The following is a 19,852-nucleotide window of genomic DNA, read 5'->3' as shown; positions in this document are numbered from 1 at the left end:
GTGAATTTTAGCCTATTGAGGGGGGAATGTGGCAGCAAAAGATTTGGAGATTTTTTGGGATAAATCTTGATGTAGTCACTGAAAACCTTATTGGACTCTGCTTTCAGGAGAAGGGCTTCATTTTAATCTATCATATGATTAGTTAATGCCTTAATTGGTGAAAACAATTTTCCTTCATTTCCTAGGAAAGTGGTTATCAAATATATTAATGAATGGAAGAATGGCACTCATAAAGATAGGTCGGCTAATCAACCAGTAGGTTTTCTGAATGCTTATTAGGTGTTCATTTCTTTACCATGAAACCATTCTTTTTCTGAAACCCAAGAGGAGGTATGCCCTAAGATCGCTGAAAATACTTGTTAAGTGTTTGGCAGAATACAATATGAAAAGATGTCAAACAACTACATCTCCCTAATGAGCATTCTGTTTTAAAGGTACTGTGACTTGCAATGATTATTTTCCCCAAGTGGCACATTGGTATGTATTAAAGAATATAATTTTTGTCAATTGCTAAACTAATCTCTATGATTTTATGTGTTGCTTAGTAAAATGCATTATTCTACAGAAGAATCATGTTGTTTAAGGGACATTTACCGAGATATATATTCTCTGTCTCCTTAGATAATTCCAGCTATGTTCTGAAAAAGAAGGTAAGATGCCCACTCAGCCAAACATATGATATTTTCCAAGAGGGCTGGAGTCATTAAAAAGAAAATTAAGTGGGAAGAGGGGATGCCCTCAAACCTCTCCTTTGTCCTTTATTCCTTAAAAAAATACAGTTAGTATGGAGTGGTTAAAATTACAATATCTGTTTTTGACTGCAACGTAGAAACTACACCTGTGACTGTGATCTAGCTTGGGCGATTGTGAGCTGGCTTGGGTCAGAAAGGTTAAGACAGACAAATATATTTTTGTGGCAAGTAGTACTTTCCTAGCAAGAGGCAAAGAAAAGGCTGAATGACAAATAAAATATTCAGCAATTATGTGAACTATAACCCTTCACAGTCAGAAACTATGATGACAAGCTTTCAAATCCCGAGGGCTTGTCTCAGTCAAGAAGAAGGTAGTGAACAGACAGATCAAAATTAGAGTTCAGCTAATTAGGTGGCCCATTTGACTAATTACGGAGCATATCTCCAGGGCAATGGATATAGAGATGGTAATAGAAGGAAGCTGACTTTTCCTATTTAAAGGTAAATTTATTATTTGAGAAAAATAGATTCTCAAGATAAACAAAACTATAAAATTGCAGTGTAGATGCAAGAAAAATGTTTAAGAAATTTAGAGTCTTTTTAAAATAGCAATGCTGACCATTGGAACATTTTCAAATAGTAATGAGTACACGGCACAAGTAGACAGGATATGGAAAAAGAGGATCTAAAAGAAAATCATTTCCTAATATAGTAAAGTCATGACAGGCAGAATAATGTAGTAGAAAGTGAAAAATCTAAAAGTTTAGAAACCAGTATGCCATTATTCTAGGCTGTGCCACTATTCATTCTGGGAATTTAGCCCAGAATTTCACCTTTTTGAGCGTCAGATTCTTCCTCTACAGCATGACATGGTAAGAGTAGATAATTTAATGACCTCTGAATTATTTTCTTTATGTATGCATGTTTTTGTCAATAAAATAAGAATGTTTTTCTCTGATTAAGCTAGTATTTTAAGTCATTTTTTAATTCTTTGGATAAAAGTACTTTAAAAGTTGAGTAATTATAAATACAATTTAATATTTAATTTATTATAATATGGTGTTTGGGGTTTATAGCACAGAACTACGGTATGAGGAAATTTTAAGAAGAGAGCCTTGCAAACAAGTCTGTTTTGCACAAGGCCACTGCAATGTTCCCTTAAACTTTTAAATGCAGTTTAGCTCCTCCCTCGTACAAGCAACACTGATGGAAAGATATGTACTTTATGCTTAAACTTCTAATAATCATAAAAATACAAGAGTATGAATAAAAATAGGTTACAAGCTACATTTTCTTGGTACATCACATCTCTCTATGTCATATTAAATAATAGTTGGACAACTGTTAGGAGATAAAAAGTTAAACAATGGCTTTCAAATTTCATGGTTTGTCAAAAACCTTTTAAAAACAGATTGATTGAGAGTGACAAAATATTCAGTCTATTAAGAGTATCTAATATTTAATTAATGATAGTCCCCTAAAATATTTTCTAAACAAAACTTACTTATCATATGCTTTTATGTAAAATGTAAAAATTATCGTAAGCGTACAGAGTATTATAAATTCCAACTAATTAACTCTTATTTTTAAAGCTAAATTAATTGATTCAAATATAAGTTTCTGAGAAATATTTTCACTGCTATAAAAAGAATCTTAAATTTCTATGCATTGGATAAAAATATAGAGACAGCACATAACTCATCACACTGAAGGGATATGTCAATGTCACATATCAGGCAGCTTTGCATCATTATTCAGAGTTCAGTCTCTGGAGTGACTTAAACTTTAGCTTAAACTTGGCTTAAACTTTAGCTCTAATATTTACTGCTGTCTTATCTTAGATGAATTATATAACCTCTCTTAGTTTCTTCAGATGATAGTACTATCATATAACTGTGTAATTGTTTGCTAGGGCTACTATACCGAAGTACCACAAACTGGGTGGTTTAGAACAACAGAGATTTATCGTCTCATAGTCTGGAGGCTAGAACTCTGAAATCAGGGTGTAGCAAGGCAATATTCCCTCTAAACTCTCTAGCAAATGACTGCTCCAGGCCTCTCTCTCTGGTAGCTTCTTGTACTTCCTTGACTTGTGGTAACCGAACTACAATCTGAACCTGGTGTTCTCCCTGTGCCAAGTATCTCTGCATGACAATTTTTGTTTGTTTGTTTTAATAAGGACACCAGTCATCATTAGATTAAGGGCTCATCCTACTCCAGAATGACCTCATCTAAACTTGTCTAATTACATTGGCCACAACCTACTTGAAAATAAGGTCACATTCTATAATACTGAGGATTAAATCTTCAACCAATGAATCTGGTCAGGGGGCACACAATTCAACACATAACAAACTCAAGGGGATGTTGTAATCATAAAGTGGTGATATATAAATGGATATATATATATATGCACAAATATATATATATTTGTATAGGATAACACTGCATGTGAAAGCATGAAAAAATGAGTAAGCCTATAATTCCCTTAGGGAATCACAAATCAAATTTTATGGAATCCAAGAATAAAACATAAGAGAGAAACATCTTTTCCTTTCACTCTCTATGAAAACTACCCTAATCTGCCTCACCATTACTTTTTTTTACCTATACTACACCTCTTGTCTCCCTACACTTATCTACATAGACTTTCCTACATAAAAAGCAATGAGAGTAATATTTTTAAAACAGAAATCAAATCATGACCATTCCATTACTTAAATTCATGCAATGAGTTTAAGGGAAAATTCAGACTTTCTGCCATGTTCTATAGGCCCTTCATGAAGGGTTCTTACAGCTCCAACTTTATTTCAGATTTTTACTAAAAGCATACTGACTTCATATCTGTGACTCAAAAATACTCTTGTTACTTCAAGGATGTCTCAGTTGCAACTTTGCTTGGAATATTTTTTACTCCAGTCTTTGCATGGCTGACTTTTCATCTCTCAGATTTTAGCTCAAATGTGTAACTAGTATGCATTAGAGTCATAGTATTAGCAATTGATGACATTTATTGACTGCTTATTACTACTCTAGTAGCTCTACATGCTCGATTTTAATTAAATCTCAGCACAACACTCTAGGTTAGATCCTCTTATTGTCATCAACTGAGGCGTCATTAGATTATTAATTTAACCAAGTTCCATGATACACCCTGTACTCAAACACGATTTTTCTGAAGCAAAGCTTATGTTGTATTAATGATTGCTAGATACTTATTCTCAATTACAAAAAGAAAGTTAGTTTGGTATTGTCTCATTGAACAAGATGCCAGAGATTCTGAAAAACTACAGAATTTGCAAATCATGTAAGTTTAGGTCCTTTAAGTGTGAGTAGATAATTTTATATACTTCAGTAATTTTAAGTATTTTTTATTTAAAAGAATACAATAACATTCATAATTATATCCTTGAGCATCAAGAAAAGTTTTTCATTAGAAAATTCTTTCCACGAAAGCATAAAATAGTGCAATTTTAGAAAAATGCCTATGTTACAATAAATGTTAAATTTGGTGCTTAAAAGGAAAATGTTTCAGACACTTGATAGTTACTCCATTACCTGATTTAAAAAAGGAGTGAATGCAATGTTTCCCAGTTCACCATCAAACTTGCTTTCTTAAATGTGCTTTCCTCTAAAATGAATCATTCACAACAAAGCTCAGATGATGGCATCTTGTGAGAAATGTCAGGAAGTGAAAACTCAGATTCAGAATCAACATTTGTAACTGAAAGTAAAGCAAGTTTGTTTGTTTGTTTTTCTAAAAAGGCACAAAAATATGATTGACTCTATTGTTTATAAACGAATACACATCAAGATAGCAATTTGACCTGCAATATATTATAAAGATGAATAATTACGGTTAATATAGAAACAGAATTTTAAAGTCCTAATTAACACAAGTGTGTAAGAACCATAATGAAGAACACATTCTTTGTTAATGAGGAAAGCAGCCACAGGCTCACCCCGCATCCATACCCCTCCCTCCCTCGGCCTGAGTGAGCCACAGCCCCCGAATCAGCAGCTCCTTTAACCCCGTCCTGTCTGAGCGAAGAACAGACGCTCTCAGGCGACCTACACGCACAGGTGGGGCCAAATCCAAAGCTGAACCCTGAGAGCTGTGGGAACAAAGAAGAGAAAGGGAAATTTCTCCCAGGAGCCTCAGGAACAGCGGATTAAATCTCCACCATCAACTTGATGTACCCTGCATCTGTGGAATACCTGAATAGACAACAAATCATCCCAAATTGAGGAGGTGGACTTTGAGAGCAAGATATATGATTTTTTCCCCCTTTTTCTCTTTTTGTGAGTGTGTATGTGTATGCCTCTGTGTGAGATTTTGTCTGTATAGCTTTGCTTTCACAATTTGTCCTACGGTTCTGTCTGTCGGTTTTTTTTTTTCTTTTTTAAAAAATTTTTTCTTAATAATTATTGTTTATATTAATAACTTTATTTTATTTTATCTAAATTTATTTTATTTTATCCTCTTTTTCATTCTTTCTTTTCTTTTCTTTCTACTTTTTCTCCCTTTTTTTCTGAGCCTTGTGGATGAAAGGCTCTTCGTGCTCCAGCCAGGCATCAGGGCTGTGATGGGAAAGCCAACGTCAGGACATTGTTCCACAAGAGACCTCCCAGCTCCATGTAATATCAAATGGCGAACATCTACCAGAGATCTCCATCTCAACACCAAGACCCAGCTTCACTCAACGACCAGCAAGCTACAGTGCTGGACACGCTATATCAAACAGCTAGCAAGACAGGAACACAGCCCCATCCATTAGCAGAGAGGCTGCCTAAAATCATAATAAGGCCACAGACATGCTAAAACACACCACCAGATGTGGACCTGCCCACCTGAAAGACAAGATACAGCCTCAACCACCAGAACACAGGCACCAATCCCCTCCATCAGGAAGCTTACACAACCCACTGAACCAATCTTAGTCACTAGGGACAGACACCAAAAATAACGGGAACTACAAACCTGCAGCCTGCGAAAAAGAGACCCCAAACACAGTAAGATAAGCAAAATGAGAAGACAGAAAAACACATAGTAGATGAAGGAGCAAGGTAAAAACCCACAGGACCTAATAAATGAAGAGGAAATAGGTAGCCTACCTGAAAAAGAATTCAGAATAGTGATAGTAAAGATGATCCAAAATCTTGGAAATAGAATAGAGAAAATGCAAGAAACATTTAACAAGGACCTAGAAAAACTAAAGAGGAAACAAGCAACGAAGGACAACACAATAAATGAAATTAAAAACACTCTACAAGGGAACAAAGCAGAATAACTGACACAGAAAAACAGATAAGTGACCTGGAAGATAAAATAGTGGAAATAACTACTGCAGAGCAGAATAAAGAAAAAAGAATGAAAGGAATTGAGGACAGTCTCAGAGACATCTGGGAAAACATTAAACGCACCAACATTCGAATTATAGGGGTTCCAGAAGAGGAAGAGAAAAAGAAAGGGACTGAGAAAATATTTGAAGAGATTATAGTTGACAACTACTCTAATATGGGAAAGGAAATAATCAAGTCCAGGAAGCACAGACAGTCCCATACAGGATAAATCCAAGGAGAAACACGCCAAGACACATATTAATCAAACTGTCAAAAATTAAATACAAAGAAAACATATTAAAAGCAGCAAGAGGGCTTCCCTGGTGGCGCGGTGGTTGGGAGTCCGCCTGCCGATGCAGGGGACGCGGGTTTCTGCCCCGGTCCGGGAGGATCTCACGTGCCGCGGAGCGGCTGGGCCCGTGGGCCATGGCCGCTGGGCCTGCGCGTCCGGAGCCTGTGCTCCGCGGGGGGAGAGGCCACAGCGGTGAGAGGCCCGCGTATGGCAAAAAACTAAAAAAAAAAAAAAAAAAAAAAAAAAGCAGCAAGAGAAAAACAACAAATAACACACAAGGGAATCCCCATAAGGTTAACAGCTGACCTTTCAGCAGAAACCCTGCAAGCCAGAAGGGAGTGGCAGGACATATTTAAAGTGATGAAGGAGAAAAAACTACAACCAAGGTTACTCTACCAGCAAGAATCGCATTCAGATTTGATGGAGAAATTAAAACCTTTACAGACAAGGAAAAGCTGAGAGAGTTCAGCACCACCAAACTAACTTTACAACAAATGCTAGAGGACTTTCTCTAGGCAAGAAACACAAGAGAAGGAATAGACCTACAATAACAAACCCAAAACAATTAAGAAAATGGGAATAGGAACATACATATCGATAATTACCTTAAATGTAAATGGATTAAATGCTCCCAACAAAAAACACAGACTGGCTGAATGGATACAAAAACAAGACCCATATAATGCTGTCTACAAGAGACCCACTTCAGACCTAGGGACACATACAGACTGAAAGTGAGGAGATGGAGAAAGATATTCCATGCAAATGGAAATCAAAAGAAAGCTGGAGTAGCAATTCTCATATCAGACAAAATACTTTAAAATAAAGACTATTACAAGAGACAAAGAAGGACACTACATAATGATCAAGGGATTGATCCAAGAAGAAGATATAACAATTGTAAATATTTATGCACCCAACATAGGAGCACCTCAATACATAAGGCAAATACTAACAGCCATAAAAAGGGAAATTGACAATAACACACTCATAGTAGGGGACTTTAACACCACACTTTCACCAATGGACAGATCATCCAAAATGAAAATAAATAAGGAAATACAAACTTTAACTGATACATTAAACAAGATGGACTTAATTGATATTTATAGGACATTCCATCCAAAAACAACAGAATACACATTTTTCAAAAGTGCTCATGGAACATTCTCCAGGATAGATCATATCTTGGGTCAAAAATCAAGCCTTAGTAAATGTAAGAAAATTGAAATTGTATCAAGTATCTTTTCCGACCACAACACTATGAGACTAGATATCAATTACAGGAAACGATCTGTTAAAAATACAAACACCTGGAGCTAAACAATACACTACTTGATAACGAAGTGATCGCTGAAGAAATCAAAGAGGAAATCAAAAAATACCTAGAAACAAATGACAATGGAGACACGACAACCCAAAACCTATGGGATGCAGCAAAAGCAGTTCTAAGAGGGAAGTTTATAGCATACAATCCTACCTTAAGAAAAAGGAAACATCTCAAATAAACAACCTAACCTTGCATCTAAAGCAATTAGAGAAAGAAGAACAAAAAAACCCAAAGTTAGCAGAAGGAAAGAAATCATAAAGATCAGATCAGAAATAAATGAAAAAGAAATGAAGGAAACGATACCAAAGATCAATAAAACTAAAAGCTGGTTCTTTGAGAAGATAAACAAAATTGATAAACCATTAGCCAGACTCATCAAGAAAAAAAGGGAGAAGACTCAAATCAATAGAATTAGAAATAAAAAAGGAGAAGTAACAAGTGACACTGCAGATATAAAAAGATCATGAGAGATTAGTACAAGCAACTCTACGCCAATAAAATGGACAACCTGGAGGAAATGGACAAATTCTTAGAAATACACAACCTGCCAAGGCTGAATCAGGAAGAAATAGAAAATATGAAGACCAATCACAAGCACTGAAATTGAAACTGTGATTAAAAATCTTCCAAGAAACAAAAGCCCAGGACCAGATGGCTTCACAGGTGAATTCTATCAAACATTTAGAGAAGAGCTAACACCTATCCTTCTCAAACTCTTCCAAAATATAGCAGAGAGAGGAAGACTCCCAAACTCATTCTACGAGGCCACCATCACCCTGATACCAAAACCAAAGATGTCACAATGAAAGAAAACTACAGGCCAATATCACTGATGAATACAGATGCAAAAAATCCTCAACAAAATACTAGCAAACAGAATCCAACAGCATACTAAAAGGATCATACACCATGATCAAGTGGGGTTTATTCCAGGAATGCAAGGATTCTTCAATATATGCAAATCAATCAACATGATACACCATATTAACAAACTTAAGGAGAAAAAACATATGAGCATCTCAATAGATGCAGAGAAAGCTTTCGAAAAAATTCAACAGCCATTTATAATAAAAACCCTGCAGAAAGTAGGCATAGACGGAACTTTCCTCAACATAATAAAGGCCATATATGACAAACCCACAGCCAACATCGTCCTCAATGGTGAAAAACTGAAACCATTTCCATTAAGATCAGGAATAAGACAAGGTTGCCCACTCTCACCACCATTATTCAACATAGTTTTGGAAGTTTTAGCCACAGCAATCAGAGAAGAAAAAGAAATAAAAGGAATCTAAACTGGAAAAGAAGAAGTAAAGCTGTCACTGTTTGCAGATGACATGATACTATACATAGAGAATCCTAAAGATGCTACCAGAAAACTACTAGAGCTAATCAATGAATTTGGTAAAGTAGCAGGATACAAAATTAATGCACAGAAATCTCTGGCATTCCTAGACACTAATGGTGAAAAATCTGAAAGTGAAATTAAGAAAACACTCCCATTTGCCACTGCAACAAAAAGAATAAAATATCTAGGATTTAACCTACCTAAGGAGACAAAAAACCTGTATGCAGAAAATTATAAGACACTGTTGAAAGAAATTAAAGATGATACAAATAGATGGAGAGATATACCATGTTCTTGGATTGGAAGAATCAACATTGTGAAAATGACTCTACTACCCAAAGCAATCTACAGATTCAATGCAATCCTTATCAAACTACCACTGGCATTTTTCACAGAACTAAAACAAAAACTTTCACAATTTGTATGGAAACACAAAAGACCCCGAATAGCCAAAGCAATCTTGAGAACGAAAAAAGGAGCTGGAGGAATCAGGCTCCCTGACTTCAGACTACACTACAAAGCTACAGTAATCAAGACAGTATGGTACTGGCACAAAAACAGAAAGATAGATCAATGGAACAGGATAGAAAGCCCAGAGATAAACCCAGGCACATCTGTCACCTTATTTTTGATAACGGAGACAAGAATATATAGTGGAAAAAAGCGTCTTCAATAAGTGGTGCTGGGAAAACTGGACAGGTACATGTAAAATATGAGATTAGAACACTCCCTAACACCATACACAAAAATAAGCTCAAAATGGATTAAAGACCTAAATGTAAGGCCAGAAACTATCAAACTCTTAGACGAAAACACAGGCAGAACACTCTGTGACATAAATCACAGCAAGATCCTTTTTGACCCACCTCCTAGAGAAATGGAAATAAAAACAAATGGGACCTAATGCAACTTAAAAGCTTTTGCACAGCAAAGATAACCATAAACGAGACCAAAAGACAACCCTCAGAATGGGAGAAAATATTTGCAAATGATGCAACTGACAAAGAATTAACCTCCAAAATTTACAAGCAGCTCATGCAGCTCAATAATAAAAAAACAAATAACCCAATCCAAAAATGGGCAGAAGGTCTAAACAGACATTTCTCCAAAGAAGATATACAGACTGCCAACAGACACATGAAAGAATGCTCAACATCATTAATCATTAGAGAAATGCAAATCAAAACTACAATGAGATATCATCTCACACTGGTCAGAATGGCCGTCATCAAAACATGTAGAAACAATAAATGCTGGAGAGGGTGTGGAGGAAAGGGAACACTCTTGCACTGCTGGTGGGAATGTAAACTGGTACAGCCACTATGGAGAACAGTATGGAGGTTCCTTAAAAAACTACAAATAGAACTACCATATGACCCAGCAATCCCTCTACTAGGCATATACCCTGAGAAAACCATAATTCAAAAAGAGTCATGTACCAAAATGTTCATTGCAGCTCTATTTACAATAGCCAGGACGTGGAAGCAACCTAAGTGTCCATCATTGGATGAATTGATAAAGAAGATGTGGCACATATATACAATGGAATATTAGCCATAAAAAGAAACGAAACTGAGTTATTTGTAGTGAGGTGGATGGACCTAGAGTCTGTCATACAGAGTGAAGTAAGTCAGAAAGAGAAAAACAAATACCGTATGCTAACACACATATATGGAATCTAAGGAAAAAAAAAAAAGGTCATGAAGAACCTAGGGGTAACACGGGAATAAAGATACAGACCTACTAGAGAATGGACTTGAGGATATGGGGAGGGGGAAGGGTAAGCTGTGACAAAGTGAGAGTTGTGGCATTGACATATATACACTACCAAACGTAAAATAGATAGCTAGTGGGAAGCAGTCGCATAGCACAGGGAGATCAGCTCGATGCTTTGTGACCACCTAGAGCGGTGGGATAGGGAGGGTGGAAGGGAGGGAGACGCAAGAAGGAAGAGATATGGGAACATATGAATATGTATAACTGATTCACTTTGTTATGAAGCAGAAACTAACACACCATTGTAAAGCAATTATACTCCAATAAAGATATTTTTTAAAAAAAGACCTTATTTCCCAATACACTCTGCTTGAGTTCCAAGAGTTAGAACCAATCCCACAGCACGCAGTTTTAACCATACCAAGAATCTTTAAAATTTGTAGCCAGAATCATATTGATAAAACTGGTTAACCTTCTATAAACCTAGCTCCACAATTTCATATGCATCTAAGGTAAATATGGAAGGGGCAGCTTAGCATTTTTTTCTTCTAATAAAATTATATTAATTTTATTTCAGAGGTTATTTTCTTATCCTTGAGAGTATTAATTATTAAATCATATTTTGCTTTGCAACATTTGTAAAGCAATGTCAAAATATGGCTCTTTCTAAGGAATAGAATTATTAGAAGGGATGTCTAGTCCTAGTGCAATTTCCTGGTAACTTCCTACTAGACATAATCATAGCCTAGGTTTTTTCAGAAATATATATTTATTTTATTGTTGTTATTGCTATTTGGCCATTGTTGGAAAAGCTACAAAGCTCATGTCTTGCCAAATAGGCGCTAACAATATAAATATAGATCTAAACCAATTCAGATTTCTATTGTTACTGGCACAGCTGAAATAGTAATATCTTGGGTTTTCAACTGAAGTAATAAGTTTTTATGAATATATTTATGACCAGAGATTATACTGTCAATTTTGTTTTCACTTGGTCCTTCGCAAAAACCTTGTAATAGGATAGCAATGACCTTTACTTAGATAAAAGTCATCAGGGAATTGAAGCTGGTGACAATTTTACAGTCTTTTAAAATGGAAATCACTACTTTTTATTGAAAAGCCCCATGGGCAAATCATGGAAAACAAATGCAATTTTGAAAATTGCTTCATTGATGGGATTTTAATAGCAATGTTTGATATCAGTTTGAAGGGAGTTGGCATATCTACTCAGCTTGTGAAAGTCAGAAGGGAAGAGCAAAAGAACAGTTTCCAGTTCCAGAGAAGGTCATAAGGGACTAAAAAATTGAGACTGTGAAAATGGTAATATCAACATGGGCAATAAATTATATTTTCCTTAATGGCATACAATACTATCACTACTGATCTAAGTAGACAAGAGGTGGGTTATACAGTAAACTGAATTCTGAGATATCTTATTTCCTGGATAATTTCTTCTCCAGTGCTGGAATCCTTATAAGAATTGGAGCAGAATATCTTGATAAACAGTCATACCTATGCTTTGCAAATGAAATTTATCCATCTCTATATTTCCTTGCTTGGTGGGGACTAGGGAAGTATAACAATAAAACTAATCCATAGCTTCAAAGTTTTTATAGATAAGTGACATAAAGAATACTTTCTGAACTGGATGCCACCAGTTGGAAAAAAATGGAATATTCAGGGCCTGTAGAATTGTCTAAACTATAACTTTTGCATGAAACAACCATGGATTAAACAGATTTAAACATCTCAGTTAGGCAGCAAAATACCATTACCTCTCACAGATGTTTCAAAAACGCTTATCAAATGATTATACACTTATTCAGAACTAGAGTACAGCTTCCTTCAACATTCATTCCTACTTATTCCTGAAATTTGAGGGAAATTTGCTTCATGATTATATCGAGTACATTCTATGCTTAAAATTAATCAGTTCCTCTTCTAACATACCAATTGATTGGAAGATGACCTCAATTAGAATATAGTGGCTGTCAGGAGAGTAATTTATTATGGATAATCTGCAGTGTGGATATTATAGTGGCAGATACATATTTTATTAAATACTGTTGAGGGCTGTTGGCCAGCTTAGGCCAAAGATCATCTTTAGTGAGTAAAAGATCATTCAAAGTTTTCTGTCAATGTCTTTGTTTTCAATGTTTAGTTTAGATAAAAACAAACAAACAAAGGTCTAGCTTGTTGTCAACATGCAATTTTATTTTCTGAGGCAAGTCACTTAACCTCTTTAAATTTAAACATTCTTATAAATTGAAAGGTTGTCTAGTTGAACTCTACAGGTGTGCCAGTAACTCAGGACCCAAAGATAAATGAATCATATTTTGCCCTTATGTTATTCACAGACTAGGGAATGGCAGCGATATAAACTAACAGTTGCAGGACAGTGTGCAGTCTAAGCTAAAAAGTGTAACCAGAGTTGGGAGAACAAAGAGATATAATAATGTATAGAGAGTGACCTAAGTGCTTCCACATTAAAAAACGGATTGGTGATATTTTTGCCTCTAATGACAAATTTGATTGCAAATTGCTACATATTTCAAATCCTATACAAAGAAAATTTGAAATATCTCTTCAGCAATGGTCCTCTCAAATATACACACTAATATTCTAGATATTACCATTATGCCATATCTTTATAGGCACAGCATATATGTAATAGTACTATCTATTGAAGACTTTGTTAGTTCTGCTTAGTAAATGTTTAACAGTTAGGGAGAGTTAAGTCATTATACAAGTTCATTCAATGACTTTTATTATTATGGTAAAGAATCTGAATTTTGTCAAATATTTCCAGTTTTAAAAATATAAAAATAGGGGCTTCCCTGGTGGCACAGTGGTTGAGAGTCCGCCTGCCGATGCAGGGGACACGGGTTTGTGCCCCAGTCTGGGAAGATCCCACATGCCGCAGAGCGGCTGGGCCCGTAAGCCATGGCCGCTGAGCCTGCGCGTCCAGAGCCTGTGCTCCGCAATGGGAGAGGCCACAACAGTGAGAGGCCCACATACCACAAAAAAAAATAAAAATAGGCTTATATTTTACAACCAAATACTATCAAAAAGTAATGACAGTTAAGTCAGTTCTTAAATGGTGGGCATGATTAGAACTTGTAGAAAGGAAGTAAAATGTGACCAAAAGGGAATTGTAAGGTACACCTGACAACAGTGCGGGTGAATAGAGAAATCATGGATTTTGTACTGGGTCAGTAGCTGTCAAGGAATATATAAGTGAATCTTTGAAACCTAGATATGATTGTTTCATATAAATAATTTAATAAAGTATAATTAAACCAGAGTATATAATGTAGTTATAATTTAAAATTATACCCCCAAAACACAAATATACAAACATATATCAAATATTGTATTTCAAGGCCTCATTGACTTAGGAGATTCTAATGAAAATTTTAAATATTTTCTCCCCATCATTACCACTCCAAAAACAAATTTAAATGTGAATAATTAACATTGTGATAGGTTTTAGTTTGATGTAGTGGCGATGGTAGATGTGTAAACATTGGATGCTAGCATTAGAAGTATTGATTAAAAAGTAACTTCAGTTTGGAAATACCGACAGACCATCATCCCAACTGCTATATTGGTGATCTGATGTATGGTGTAAGAGGCACCTACTCTTTCTCTAGATGAAAAAATATTACAAATTGGGCCTGAGAAACCAAGAATCCTCATCAGAATTACATTCTCAAGACTAGGAAGGCAAGCATTCTGATTCCAATTAATTATTCTATCTCTTCATCCTCATTAGTGCCTCTCATGTCAAGTGTACTTTTGAAATAATCTTTGATGAAAGAATGAAACATTTTCATGAGGATAATTCCTGAGAGATTCAGCCTTGTGGAATACGGCTATCTGCTTTTACCTATCCATATGGAGCAGATACTCTGTGCAAAGAGATGGTATATATTTGGCAAAGGGAGCCACATAAGACTCAGGTCCAAACACAGAAAATTTATTGCAGTTGGTAAAGACAGCTAACACACCAGTGAGGACAAGAGTTTTAGAAAATAGTCTCCAAAGCAGCACTTAAGATAGAATGTGATAACCTTCCTGCTGGGGGCCAAAGTCAAGAAAGCCCCCTTTAGTTCCAACCAAGCCTGGAGGAACTGCCCAAACTGCAGAATAGTACATGGATAAAAGTGTTTAGTTCCCTGCACAGATTTATTCAGTAAAACTTAAAAAATAAAAATAGTGAATAGGAAAGAAGAGGATCGTTGTGTGCTTATGCCATAATTTTTGGACTAATCATTGCACGTTAGATACAGAGGGATAAAACACTTTTCAGTACACACGCCAGCAAGTGATTAAAACATCTGGAGACCTGGAAGTATTAATAAATAATTCATACAAGAACAGAGTAATTAAAAATTAAGACAATTAAGTGATCCAGGACAAAGACACAACTCTCTTCTTTAAACGTCTACTTTAGGCCAGGCATTCTAGCAATTTGTTTCTATGCATACATATATTTATTACACATGTATGTCTGTGTGTGTATACACACACACACATAAATACAAATATAATACACAACTGACAGGTGCAATAATCTTGTGGCATATATATGTATACACACAGATACACACACACACACATCACACACATGTGTACTCATGGTAGTCATACTGTCATACTGTCTTATTTTAAGATAGGAGCAACCAGAATACATATAAAAGTGGTATTAACTTTTTTCTCATATTCTTACAACTAAAATATTGATTTTCTTATACCTCGTAACTTTATTATGTCTCTATCATTTAGCAAACTTGCTTATTTTTGTGATTTACAATTGTCTATGTGCTTTTTCTGTCTCCTCTAGAAAATTGTAAATTCCTCACGTACCACTTAATCCTATTCACCTCTACATCCCCATATGCCTTGCTCAATTCTTTGGGAAGAGTGGACTCTGGCAAATTCTTTTTGTAGCCAAAGTTGATCAAATACAAAAAGAACTTCCCTTTTTGTACTTCCTTTCTAGGACTACCCATGACAAAGTACTACAAACTGGTTGGCTTAAAACACAGAACTTTACTCTTTCTGGAAGCTGGGAGTCTGAAATCAAGGCATCAGCAGGGCCATGCTCACTCTGAAGGCTGTAAGGAAAAATACCTCCTTGCTTCTTCCAGCTTCTTGTGGCCCCAGGCATTCCTTAGTTTGTGGCAGCATAACTCCAATCACTGCCTCCATCTTCACATGGCTTTCTTTGTGTGTCTGTGCCCTTTCCTCTTAGAATGACATCAGTCATTGAATTTAAGCCACTCTAAATCCAGGAGGATCTAATCTCCAGATCCTTAACTAATTACTCCTATAAAGTCTCTATTTCCAAATAAGGTCACATTCTGAGGTTTTTGGATGGACATGAATTTGGGGAGGACATAATTCAACCCAATACACCTGTAAATCAGACATTTCTATAAGACAGTCAATAAGTACATCATTTCTTCATCCAGCAAATATTTATTGAGGGCTTCCCTGGTGGCGCAGTGGTTAAGAATCCGCCTGCCAACTCAGGGGACACGGGTTCGAGCCCTGGTCCGGGAAGATCTCACATGCCGCGGAGCACCTAAGCCTGTTGCAACAGCTACTGAGCCTGCCCTCTAGAGCCTGAGAGCCACAACTACTGAAGCCCGTGCGTCACAATTACTCAGCCTGTGAGCCACAACTACTGAAGCCCGCACGCCTCGAGCCTGTGCTCCACACAAAGAGAAGCCACCCAATGAGAAGCCCACACACCACAACGAAGAGTAGCCCCTGCTTGCCGCAACTAGAGAAAGCCCGTGTGCAGCAACGAAGACCCAACGCAGCCAAATATATATATATATATATATATATTTATTTATTTATCTATTTATTTATTTATTGAACTTGCTATGAATCAGATGAAGGAACCTGTCAATGAACCAAACACATTCTCTGCCTTCAAGGTGCTGCTCACTTTTTATTGGGATGGGGGGGCAGCAAATATAAATAAATAGATTTTAAATAGGAGAATGTATACATATATATGGAGGTACACAAAGAAATAGATACAGAAATAGAGATAGAGGTAGAAGTAGAGTTAGAGATAAAGAGATTATCAGTGCAATAAATAGAGCAAGAAAGGAGAATAAACATTATATCATTAAGGTTCTACTTCTTTGATTTGTATTAGCAAAGTCCATATAAGCCTCTAAGTCATATTTTGAATAGGAGTCTATTTAGCCTAGTATTATTGTAGCTTAAATAGCTCCTCAAAATGAAGTCTTCTCATTCTCAAGGAACTTTTTGTGTAATGAGTTATGGTAGATATATGGTAGAATTATAATTTAGCATGCTATTTTTAGTGGTTTTCCATGTAAACAAATAGATAATAAAAATCTTAAAGAAATGTAATTCAAACTTAAAAGAGTCACTGACTAAGCGTAATAGAGAAAAATTACAAATTTGCCTTTTGATAACTATGATGTTGAGATTCGGTCCCCTTGCTTAAAAATGGAAACAAAATGGATCCTTAAGTAGATAGTCATGAGGATTAAATGAGATAACAACATGTCAGGGTGGTAACCTAGCACATTACGTGGCACATACTAAGTTTTAAACTAATGCTAGTTGAAGCTAAATGACTGGTTTTTTTTTGTTTGTTTTTTGTTTCTTTGCGGTACGCGGGCCTCTCACTGTTGTGGCCTCTCCTATTGTGGAGCACAAGCTCCAGATGCGCAGGCCCAGCGGCCATGGCTCACGGGCCCAGCCGCTCCACAGCATGTGGGATCTTCCCAGACCGGGGCACGAACCCGTGTCCCCTGCATCGGCAGGTGGAGCCTCAACCACTGCACCACCAGGGAAGCCCTAAATGACTTTTTAATTACTCTTTCTCCTAATATTCATCATAAAATTGTAATATAGTTTTTGCTGTCATCATACAGCTATTGACTGTTTTACTGTAATTGAACTGAATTTATGGCCTCACCTGAGTTCATAATAAGAGATTTTATTAAGAAGACCTGAAAGAGGAGCTTCCCTGGTGGCGCAGTGGTTGAGAGTCCGCCTGCCAGTGAAGGGGACATGGATTCATGCCCCTTTCCGGGAAGATCCCACATGCTGCGGAGCAGCTAGGCCCGTGAGTCATGGCCGCTGAGCCTGCGAGTCCGGAGCCTTTGCTCTGCAACGGGAGAGGCCACAATAGCACAACAGTGAGAGGCCCGTGTACTGCAAAAAAAAAAAAAAAAAAACCTGAAAGAGGTCAGAAAAATAGCCTTCACTATTAAAGGGAACTTTTCAGCTTCTTTTTAATGATTTTATCCCCATTGAATTTAAATCTTCCTTTAAATATCTAATCATATTCCTCTATAAGTTAAACATATTACAAGGTAAATTATTTTAGTGCAATTGACATAGTTTTATCATACCTCCAGGAAATTAATTTACCATACAAATGTCATGGGTTGCCTCCTCTGATAGTTGCAAGCAAATTGATACTGAATAGCACCCTCAGTAGCACCCTTATGCTACGATGAGTAGTTTGTTTATGAATAATATGGGTAATCAGAAGAGGGAATTGCATTAATTTGAGAAGAGGGGACAATGCCACTCTACCTTTAAAACCATGTCAGTCTTCTAGATGGAAAAACTGCATTTGGTTAGGAGTACGTTTCTCTCCCATCTCATCTGGTTTTGCTCTAATCAAACTATTGTCAATCCTTTTATTTTTAATTCAAGTCTAGGTATTCCTCTACTTACTGTCGAGAGATTTAGATGAAGTATCTGTTCCTTTTGACAGACTAAATCTGTAAGACCACTTTCCTTAGTTTGTCATGCAGTATTTAATAATTCTCTCCTTGAATTCAGAGTTTCTTGAAATGGGCTGAAATCTAAAAATATTTCTGGCAGAAGCAGTTATACCAGACATCTTAATTATTATGTTTCCAAGGAAATGACAGGCTACATAAGGGAAGCTGACATGTCTCCCTACAGGTATGTGCTTTTTATATTGGAACTTTAGGCTATTATAAATTACCTGGGCCTGAGACTGGCATGAGCACAAAGCCTCAGATATAAACCATCTGCCATATAATGAAGCTAGTGTTAACCCCTTCAGATTTCCCCTTTTTGCCTTGTGGTACACTGCCGAATGTAAGACTTGTAAGAGCACACAGATTTCTAAATGGGCCGTAAATTTATCTGACTGTCTCATTTTCTTTATTTTCTTGAACCCCTGCTGTTTATTCTCCACTGTTGGAATCATTCCTAAAGATCAGATTGAACAGGAAGATGGAGTAAGCTGGAGTCATCCATCTGAGGAGTGCAGGAGGTTGGCAGTTATTCTGTAGGCTTCATGCTCTTGACACCTATTGTTTGATTTGAGTCCCTGCCTACTCTGCTGAATGCCATGTTTCCACATCAGGGAAGGAATGTGATCTTTGCACCTGCTGTCTCCTCGTTAGAAGGGAGGGGAGCTGCACTTGAGGGATCTTTGAGTTAAGCAGCTGACATAGCAGCACCGTGCAGTAAACTGAACAGAGCAAATGTGTTAAACTGCTTCCTGTTGGGAAGGTATTTTGAATTGTACTGCCACACTCTTTTAGCTTGCTTCCTGAATTTGGGCCACTTTGCTAAGTATCATTCCATTGCTAAAATCCTCCACCAAGTGTAAGTTCCGCTGCTAACAACTGAAAAGGTAGTGATTAGTAAAACTGTAATTCTCCAAATACAGGGAAGTATCAAACGGTGCCTACTAAACTTTGTGTTATTAAACCTCTAGGAGTATGTGACTGATGTATTTCATTCATAAAGTAAAAATAATGATATGTATTTTTTACAAACATATTTTTATAAAATGCTTCATTACCTACTGAGAGAAAACACTGTACCATTATAAATTTTAAAAAGCTTTGGAGATATCAGGAAATGGACTAGAGTCTGGTCTTGCATCTAACACTTCCTTTCTATATTACCTTGGATATGTTTGAATGTCTGTTTTTCACCAAAAACAATAAAGAGGGCTTCCCTGGTGGCGCAGTGGTTGAGGGTCTGCCTGCCGATGCAGGGGACGCGGGTTCGTGCCCTGGTCTGGGAAGATCCCACATGCCGCGAAGTGGCTGGGCCCCTGAGCCATGGCCACTGAGCCT

The sequence above is a fragment of the Phocoena phocoena genome, chromosome 4, assembly GCF_963924675.1.
Source record: "Phocoena phocoena chromosome 4, mPhoPho1.1, whole genome shotgun sequence".
NCBI classification, from domain to species: domain Eukaryota; kingdom Metazoa; phylum Chordata; class Mammalia; order Artiodactyla; family Phocoenidae; genus Phocoena; species Phocoena phocoena.
The sequence above is the reverse complement of the archived record's forward strand: the minus strand, read 5'-3'. Positions refer to the sequence as shown.